We start from the raw sequence: 6,313 nt of genomic DNA, 5'->3' as shown, positions 1-6,313 counted from the left end.
GGGTCTTTTCTAGATGATTATTTGTAATTTAATTCTATTTTCCTAGAGAACATATTCTATAAAATCCATTCTATAATCTTTCTTCATGTCCATTGATCAGCACTTGAAAACAATATGCATCTTCAGTTGTTGGCTGTAATGCTATGCAATCTAAGTTAATCTGGCTACTCAGGTCATTCTAATTTTATATGTTCATAATAATATATTTTGTAGCTTTGCCACTTGGATGACTTTTATTTCTTTCTGTAGATTCAAGTTGCTTCCTAAAGTATTTTTCCTGTAGCATTTCTTACACTGTAGATCTGTGGGCTCTAGATTTTCTTAGTTTTTACTTACATAAAAATTTATTCATTTCACTCTCTCTTTGCAGCTTCCCTCGAAACTCCCCTGGATATATGATGACTGACTGTCAGTTTTTTCCTTCAGTCCTACGAATATATTATTTCACTATGTTCTGGCTTGCTGGTTTCTGATGAGACGTCTTCTGTTATGTAATCTGTTTTTCTCCTATTGCTTTCACGATTTTCTTTTGACTGCGGCTCTTGGCAGGTTGAGTATGGTGTGTGTTACACTTTTCTTTTGAATCTTCCCTGGAATTGGCTGAGGTTCCTAGATCTGGCAATACAGTCCCAAGAAAAGCATTTAATTATAGGTCCTGTTCTATATCGCTCTGTATCAGGAGCAAATTTCTTTGTGGCCTCTGTTAGCCTTTCCTGTGTCTCCTGGAGATCCCCTGTACCTGCACAGTGTAGCTGTCGGCAGTGACTTGGGAGGTTTATGCTCTGAATTTTTATCTCATTTTCCATTGTTATCCCATTCTATTTTCAACCTCTTTGACAGACCTCAGCTCTGGCCCCATGAACTTTTATCTGGAAAGGCTATTTTCCACAGCAAGGCCATTTTCCAAGTATAGCCATGGTGATGAGTATTTCACTTTCTTGATGGTGTCTTTTGAAGAACATTGAAACAAAGACCCACACAAAACATGTATGTGGAGGCCCAAAGCAGAATTTTTAATAAGAGCCCAGAAATAGAAAGATCTTAAATATCCTCAACTGGTGAACAAAAATAAAATAAAACAAAAATAAACATATATTCATTCATCCAATGGAATGTTAACTGGGAATAAAAAATTGAAGTGTTAAAAACTAAAACATGCATGAATCTCAAAATATTTTATGCCCAGTGAAAGAAATCAGTGGCAAAAGACTGCAAATTGCGTTGCCACACTTATTTGAGATGCCCGAATAGACAGATCCAAAGAATATAAAACAGGTTAGTGTTGGCCTAGGGCTAGAAACAGTGAAGGCAGAAATGAGAGAGCAGTCAAGATTTCTCACCATTAGTAGATATAAGCCTTCTTTGGAGGTGATGAAGTGTTTTAATATGAAATTATGGTGGCACTGTATAACTCTACAAATACTAAAACCATTGAACCATACTCTATGAATTATGAGCTTTATGACATATAAGTTATAGCTCAATAACACTTTTTTATATGTCATATATATTTATAGTCAGGGGTGTAGCTTATAGGTAGAGCACTTGCCTAGTATGTTTAGGTCCTGGGTTCTACCTACCCTCAGCAATGCAACTAAACACTATATATGACCCCTACATATATGGCAAGTGATCCAGAACTCCTGATGGAAGGACTCTGCTACACTTCTAACATTTGCACCATAAATATTCCTCTTAAGCTCCTCCAAAGCACCTATGATTAAGTAGAAATAATCAGGCTTTTCACAGGATTATTGGACACTGGCTCTATATTAGCATCAATTCCTGGAGATTCCAAATGTCATCGTGGTCTACCAGGAAGGGGCTTGGAGGAGCTAAAATGCATCAAGTGATTAATGGAGTTTGGTCTTGGGACATCATTCTGAAGCCCCCGTGAGTTCCCAAACCCATGCTGTGATGTGTAGTTCAACAAGTCATTATCAGAAATTTAAAGGATTCAGCTATTCATTCTCTGTCCCATGAAATAAGAGATATTATGCTACAAAAAAATTAATGAATGCCTAAATATAATACTGAATGTCTGGAGGGACTACAGTGATTCCTACCACGTCCCCATTCAACTCCTATAATGTGACCCATGCAGAAGCATACAGATCCAGAAAAATGATGGTTTGTTTTTATTAGCTTAATCAAGTGGTACCTCCAAATTCTACTGGATAGAGGGTATTGTTTCCTTACTGTAGCAAATCAGTACATCTTTAGTATGCAGCTACTGATTAAATATCTTTATCCCTACGCCTGTCAGTGAAGACCATCAGCAGTTCTCTGTCAATTGACAGAGCCAATTTTATAGTCCTAATGTGAAAGAAATAGAAATAGAAAATAATATGAATAGGGGATTTGAGGGGCGTGAAAACAGGCCCAGGATGTAAAGCATTTGTGTCCCCCATGAATGCTCAACAAAGAACAATCTCAGGCAATTTCTTTCCCCGCAGCAGACACATCAAGAAAGCAATGAAGGCTTTACCTGAACTCAACAATATGAACTCTCATTCACCGAAGTCTATTTATTCGTAACAGTTGCCGAAATCTCAAAGCCACCAACAGCAGAGACCAACACCGTTCCCGGGGTGGATGGGAGGACACTAGTCACCCACTTGGTGCCAGTTAATTGCCTTGGAGTAATTCTATCGAGGAAAAGCCAGAACTTTGTCTCACTGGCCTAAACTCTCTGAATATAAATTCGCCCTTCAGGCCCACAATGATCTTGCCAATCCATTGGTTTAAAGAATGTTTTATTCATCATCATTGTCCCCCACACAGCATCGCCTCTAGCCAGAGAACTCATTCTATAGTAAATGAAGTATGGCAGTGGGCTTATGCTCACAAGACTCTTACACTTGCCCCATTACTCTGAAGCTGCTGGCCTGATGTGACGGATGGAGCTCTGGGTGGTCTTTTGAAGACTGAGTTATGTAAAAGCCTTTTGTGGCTCTCGTGTGATATAGCATGTTCTCCAAAGCAGTGAATACTCACTATGGTTTGAAGTGTTCCCCAAAAGACCATGTGTTAAAGGCTTGATTGCTACTCTGCTACTGTTAGAAGGTAGAACCATTAGCAGGTACAGCCAGGTAGAAGGAAGTCAGATCATTGGAGACATATTCTTGAAAGGGATATTGGGACCCTAGCCTTTTTCTGGTATTTTATTGTCTTATTTTTTCCCATTCCCCACCCCACCCTTCTGCCCCTCTTCCCTTTTTTATTTACAAGAGTTTTGTTTCCGTTTTTTCTTTTTTTTCTTGTTTATTTTATTTTTTCCGTTCCTTTCCTGTCCTTCCTTTCCTTTTCCCATGTCCCTTGTGCCCCTTCCCATTTGAACATTTTCTTCCTATTTCACAGTATCTGTCATACATTTTAGTCTTTATTTACACTTTCAGTTTCTCACACCAAAGAAACAATGCGATATTCACACCCAGACATCATGAGCTGAACATCCTCCCTTACCGTCATGTACTGCCTTGCTACTGACCCAAAAGCAACAAGACCTATGGACCATGGACTAAAACCTTCCAAACTGTGAACCACAGTAACCCTTTTCTTCTTTAACTGGACTGTCTCAGGTATTTTGTCACAGGGGTGGAATGCTGGCTAACATACCACTATATGGTCCTGTTCCTCCCATAGATATGATTTATGAGTCCAAACATCAAGGGATGGAAATAGTTGTTCTCACCACCATCTCTAATGATACACTGGAAAAATTTTACTTTCCATTCCTTCAGCTTTGCTGCTTTAGAGATCTGAATTCCCCATGAGACGTGCTTCTAATGAGTGATACATCAATTATTCCATGAAAGTAAAACTTAAGGCTGCCTCCTGGCCACGTTAGATTCCTCATGCCAATTAACTAACAGATACGGGAGACAGTCAGAGTAATTGATCCCAGGTCATCAAGAATAACTTGATCTGTGACTACACTATAAAGGCAGAGAGGAGTCCATCTAAAATACAAGCGTTCTGATGAGCTCTGTCTCTACCCTAGCTAATGTTGTTCATGTCATAGAGCCTCATTTTAGGAATACGTTGGGTGTAGAAGGAACATGCCTTTCTGTTTTATTGGGTTTTCTTTGTTTTGTTTTGTTTGATTGATGATTTGTTGTTGATTATTTTGTCTTTGTTCATTTTGTAAAACTCGGAACTGAACCCAGGGCATTGAACATGCTAATTTCATGCTCCACCCCTAAGCTGCATCCCCAGAAAAATTTTTTTGGGGGGTCATGAGCTTGCCCAGGCTTGGCGTGACTTATGATCCTCCTGCCTCAGCCTCCCAGAGTGCTGGAATTATAGGCGTGCACCACTACACCCAAATAGGAAATATTTCACAAATTTGTGTGTCATTCTCGCATAGGAGTCAGGCTAATCTTCTCCACATCATTCTAACTTTAGTATGTGATGCCAAAGCAAATATTCTCTCTGGGGCTATAAACCAGCTATTCCAGATTTCTGTTCCAGTACCATGTTTAAAAATACTTCAAGAGTCGTGTTTATAAATTATCACATTTACCCCCATTCCTGTAAGAAGCTATACCCTAATCTGCAGTCACCTTTTGAGAGAGAACATTTCTCTGCCTAATGCTTTTTGTCTCTGAGTGATTCATATGTAAAGTGTCATGTAAGTGCGAACATAATGATTAACATGTTATTAAAATTCCATACTGAGGCCTTAGGTTGCATCACTTGGTTTAAATCTACATTTATCAACTCCAATTAGATGCTTTTCTAAAGGTGCCCCTCTTAAAAAGTTTAAAAGTCAATTAGTCTTATACCTATAAATTTTACAAGCCATATCTTAAGTACTAAAGCTAGAGGTGACAGTGTCACCTGAGGATGAGATAATGATAAGAGATTTATTGCATTTTATGGTGAACATTTTTAAGCCCCTAAATTAACCTACCTCAAGTTGGCAACAGTTTTTACAACTTGGAATAAAAATGCTTTAGTTTTTATAGTGCTTATCCAAAATTGCCTCATTTACTTAGAAATACAGGCATCAACTTAAAACAATGAATATTAAGCGTTGAAAACCCTGACACAAAATGTATCTTTACAACAAACAGATTTGACATGACTGATAGAAGCAGTCACGACTCCGTAAGTCAAAATGCTAAAAGCCCTGTGACTAAAGAAGCTAAGGTAAAAAACAAAGAGAACTGATTTTTATCTCGGTTGTCAAGAAGCCAAGAAACAATGCACATAGTGGGGGGAGCAGAGGGTGCTATTTGCTCAGCAGCGGCTGAGCTAGATTAATGAAATGCATGATATTTTTATATTGAGAGTAGGCCCGTGTACAACCTCAGGTGACCTGGGGTGAAGTCAGCAACTCCCCAGAAAGGTGAGAAAAGTCAGGTGGAAATGTACAGATGTGTGTTCTGGAGAAAAGGCTGAGATCAATGGAGCCTAAGGAGAGATGAGGCAAGGATGTATTCTGGGAATACAAGAGGAGTTCCTAGCCAAGAACAGCTGAATCCCACGTGCAGTGATGGCATTATAGGTTAATTTAAAAGAAAGCAAAGGAAGAGGTCGGAGTCCTGACGATTTAAAGAAAAATGTGGTAAAGTGTAAACAAGGATAGACTCGTGATCTGGGATTTTATCTTTAAACAAAGAGATTTTCCTTACAGCAATCTGAAGAGCAGGGAAGAGGGAAGCACGGATGTTTCAGGAAAGCATACTGGACTGGACTGAGTCAGGACAGAAAGGAATTCCTCCAACCTGGTATTCAACATTCTTTTACAAGGCAGATGGCAGCACCCCTGAACTAAGTCCCTGGCCTAGGTACTCAAGGTTCTTGCCTGGGCTCTGAGGAGGCTTTGCTGGGTATAAATTACCCCACTGAACTATCTTGGCTCACAAGAATTTCTGGAATACAGTTGCCAAGCTCCCCTAAAAGGTGAGAAGTGTCAGATAGAAACGTATAGATGTGGGTCATAGAAAAAGGCTTAGACCTGTGGGTATAGTGTGAGACTTCAGTGTGGCTTTTCCCTAGTGTGTATTTATTTGAAACTTGCCATTACTTCCAGAATTGAATCCATCAGTTGGTCAGGGAGTCTCTGCCTTTATCAGGAACCATGGGAAGAAAGCACAAGTGTTGTAAAGTCATCATCCTCAAGAGGGTAGTAAGAATCTGCCCAAAGCTTTCTCTCTTTTCCTGGTTTCAGATCAAAGCAGACATCACCATATTGTTGACAGAGAAAGTATTCAATACACAAATGCTGAATGGTAGCAAAAATATTGAGATTCAGCCTTAAAGGCAATGTCCATCAAAACTGTCTGGGAAACTCTGGGACATAAAA

At 39.3% G+C, this 6,313-nt stretch overlaps 1 non-coding gene across 1 annotated transcript; it reads right to left on the bottom strand.

Moving 5' to 3' along the window:
- Positions 1–4,324: 4,324 nt before the first annotated feature.
- Positions 4,325–4,426, bottom strand: LOC117284046. Its single transcript, XR_004515134.1, has one exon. It is a non-coding gene; the product is annotated as a U6 spliceosomal RNA (small nuclear RNA).
- Positions 4,427–6,313: the final 1,887 nt, after the last annotated feature.

This window comes from Fukomys damarensis, unplaced genomic scaffold (assembly GCF_012274545.1).
Source record: "Fukomys damarensis isolate Sample0158 unplaced genomic scaffold, DMR_v1.0_HiC HiC_scaffold_33, whole genome shotgun sequence".
NCBI classification, from domain to species: domain Eukaryota; kingdom Metazoa; phylum Chordata; class Mammalia; order Rodentia; family Bathyergidae; genus Fukomys; species Fukomys damarensis.
Note: the sequence above shows the minus strand (reverse complement) of the source record. Positions and strands in the feature narration are given on the sequence as shown.